This window comes from Engystomops pustulosus, chromosome 4 (assembly GCF_040894005.1).
Source record: "Engystomops pustulosus chromosome 4, aEngPut4.maternal, whole genome shotgun sequence".
Taxonomy (NCBI): Eukaryota; Metazoa; Chordata; class Amphibia; order Anura; family Leptodactylidae; genus Engystomops; species Engystomops pustulosus.
In genome coordinates, this window is record NC_092414.1 from 196,050,068 (window position 1) to 196,054,263 (window position 4,196).

Below are 4,196 nucleotides of genomic sequence, written 5' to 3' on the forward strand. Positions count from 1 at the left end.
ATATCACTGTCATCCTGTATATATAATGTAACAGTTGTTGTTATATAAAGATTACCAATTTACAATGTAGTGGTCCCTTCTTTTGATTTATATTTAAAGTAGAGAAACACATCGATCGACAGCGGACAATGCAGAGATCCAATGTAATAAAGAATTTTGGGTAATTTACTGTACTTTATCCTTAGGCTACAATAAACATCTATAACAGTTATCACTGGTGTCTGTAATGAAGATTTATTGTTACTCCTGGTTCTTATGACAACCCAAAATGTTTAAAAACCAATTGTCACAGAGACCAAAAAAATATTTGTCTGGAATTACAACTATAAAATATACAGTTCCGACTTGCATACAAATTCAACTTAAGAACAAACCTACAGAACCTATCTTGTACATAAGCCGGGGACTGCCTGTACTATGATGACAAGTAGACAATGCAATTGACTACTCTGTTGACCATTACATAGTGTTGGACTTGCCCACCAGTGAACCAGAGGCTCCTCCGTTAGGCCCAGTCTTTATCCCATTTGTGGACTCTTAAGATCCAGAAGAAGACAACCTTATTTGGAGACTATTAGGGCCTGTTTATTAGGTTACAGTCTAGAGTGGGCGTCCAAAATAATGTTACCTGCTAAGACACTGCCAATTTACAATACAGAAGCCTACTGTGATGGCAAGTACACAGCCACTTCCAGCGATTCTTTCCTTAGATGCTCCTCTCATGGTTTTTTAAGGATCACAATGTGGTTGGTCGACAAAGTGAGAAGGGACAAAATATAGTTTGTCAACTACCAGGAGGAGACAGTGCTCTGAAGAGAAAGAGGTTGATCCAATAGTGAGAACATTGGGTCACAGGCACACTCAGATCTACCCATGTAGGACCTGGTGGGTGCCATAGATGTTCCACTAGATGATCCACCACCGTAGAGAACCTTGTCTCTTGTCTGACTGCCTCATCTGCTGGTCCCACGGCGAACCTGTCCTGCTGTTTTCTCCTCACTCTGCCAGGATCATACCATCTCCGTCGTGAGACTACAGATCACTACAGTGATGTCTACTACACTATTCTAAATCCATATCCATTGGTTATGCCAAAGCAGGGTCCTTTTGCACCTGGTCAAAAACAACCTTTTAAGTCAAAATTATCATGGAAGACATGAAAGAAAACTAATGGTCAGTAGTGATGTGAGGAGAGCAACAGTTATTCCCGCTTCCTCCTCCGTAGACTTCAATATAAAGTAGTTATATTGGGGCACATTTACTTACCCGTTCCGTTGCGATCCCTGAGGTGCGTTGTCTGAGAAGGATACGGAGCTGCCGCGATTCACTAAGATTGTGCGTCCAATTTCCTGCATGTGTCACTTCCCCGCTCAGGTCCACCGGAATTCACCTTCTTCTTCCCGGTGCATGTAAGTGCCTTGTCTTGCGACACAATTTTGAATGTTAAATCCTGCGCTTAGTCCAAATCAGTCGGGTTGTCCGACGTTCAGGCCCCCGATTTGTCTCACATGAAAGTCGGCACGATTGCATCAAAATCCGATCGTTTGCGCCAAAAACCCCAGTTAAATGTGACGCAATACGGAAAAAGATGGGAAACCCGACAAAAATGCGGTCCGCGGACCCTTAGAAAATGTGCCCCTTTGTGTCCACCATTGGTTTACCCATAATAGAGGGGCCCCTTCAAAAACATTACAGTGGAACACATATACCCTCAAGCAAAACATCCCCCCCCCTAAGTAATAATTATTAACTACTCTTCAGGAAATGAGTACGGGTCCTATACCATTGTATAATGTAAAGAAAACAACTGTGCATCAAGCATGACTGGTATGTGTGTGTCACACTGTAAGAAGATGGAATGACGCTGTGGAATCCAGAATCTTAAAGGAGAACCAATCCTAAAAGTGAATGTTCGCCATGTAATACCACATTTTACCTGTAGTGGACGCTGTCGTAGAAAGGTATGATAGACAAGAACTCTTTCTGGTGATAGTTGATCTCCATGCCTGTAGGATAAAACAACTCTGCGAGAATGGAGACAGACTAGCTCACTTCTCATAGCCATGTTAAGTGAGGCACGGACCACCCCTCTGCTGGGGCGCAACGCATTTGAAAAGAAAAATCCACGGTCCAGCCAAGTTCCAAACACGGTAGTTTCTTTCTCTATTGTTGCATGTAATCGCAATACAAAACATTATCCACTCTCATTAACAGCTTACGCGTTTCGGACAGTGGACCTGTCCTTCATCATAGCTGACACATAGGATAGGATAAAACAACTCACTAGAGACACTGATCCTCTGAAAATCCACCTGAACATCCAGTGTGTAGTGTAAGACTGCTATTACACAGATGAACCAGCACCGGGCTGTGTTCTGATGCTACTGCCAAAAACTTTAGATAAAAAAAGCAGCAACTGATAGCAGGCCTCCCGATACTAGCCACCCCACATCATCAGATACAGATCTGAGGAAGCACCTAAAGAAGGTGCGAAACGCGTTGTCTTGTTTTTACTTGTCTTCTGGAAATAAACGGATCCTACTTTGAACGAAAAGAACGTGTCAGCGCCATTCATATACGGGGCTGCGGCAACGCACCTATCATATGCGAAAACCAGAGTTGTGCCTGATGATCAGCACAACTCCCGAAGGTTAGTCTGATACCTCTATGTTTCCTAAATAACCACTCTTAAAGAGGATAACCTTGCGCTAGGTAGCGTTACCATCTCTGTTTTCTTTTCTCCTTTTTTCCCCATATACTGGCTACTGTGGGGGTACTATTAGTATATTGGCTACTGTAGAAGTCCTGTTACTATATTGGCTACTATGGGGGCCCTTTAGCTGTACACAGCTACTGTTGGAGCACTGTTACCATATTGGCCACTGTAGCCAAACTGCGACTATACTGGCGACTGTGGCAGCAATTTTACTATATTGACTACTGTGGGGGCACTGTAACTATATTGGGTACTGTGAGGGCATTGTGACTATAGGTTACTGTAGGGGCACCATGACTATTGACCACAGGGAGGGCACTGTGACTTTTGGCTACTATATGGGCATGAGTCCAAGCCTGTCATAAATATTTCTGTATGGAGAACAAATATACAATGATAGTACCACAACTATTGGCTACAATGATGGGCACTGTTACTAAATTGGCAACTGTGGGGGCACTGTGTCTGGATTGGCTACTGTGGGGGCTCTATGACTATGTTGACTACTGTGGTGACACTGTAACTATATTGGCTACAGTCTATTCTTTTCTTTTTCCTGTAAAACTGAAAGCTTTTTCACTACAGCTGTCGTGTGGTATGTTACAAATTGCAGACTTTATAGAAGCCAAACTTTTACACAACTCCTTCTACAGAGCACAGTGTTACCAGTGAATTTGATTAACAAAAATAATAATTAAGAGAAGAAAGTCTACTAGTCTTGCTTCAAGAAGTTTCACCATAATTCTGCTTTTGTCTTCTAAGGTGGTAGGCGATCTAAATTTTCCTGTAAAATGGTTTCTGAATCCAAACATGACTTTAAAAGTATAATAATAATAATAATAATAATAATAATATAATAATAATAATACTTTATTATCCCAGACGGGAACTTAAAGTGTCACATCCGCAGTACATCAATTTGACAGAGACATCACATATATAAAAACTCACATAAAAAACACATAGGGGGTCATTTACTAAGGGCCCGATTCCCGTTTTCCAGACGTGTTACCCGAATATTTCCGATTTGCGCCCATTTCCCCTGAATTGCCCCGGGTTTTTGGCGCACGCTATCGGATTGTGGCCATCGGCGCTGGCATGCGTGCGATGGAAATCGGGGGCGTGGCCGAACGAAAACCCGACGTATTCAGAAAAACCGCCGCATTTAAAAACGGAAAATGTGAAATACTGTTCAATGAAAGCGATAGCCATCCCATGTACATGTTATTAGTTTTTCTTCTTTAATAAATAATTTCTTTTCCTTTCCTTTCTATTTGATGATGTATCTGTTCAATGATGAACCAAGTCCTCAGTCCTCATTGTTACCCCCTCCAGCCCTCCTCAGGTCATGCTGCGTTATCTTCCTCCTCACTCTAGTACCAGGTTTCCGGTTATTCAGCAAAAAGTGAAAGCACCACACAGGGGGAACGACTATAATAATCCCTGGGAATAATGGTCACAGCCGGGTCCTGATACTGTG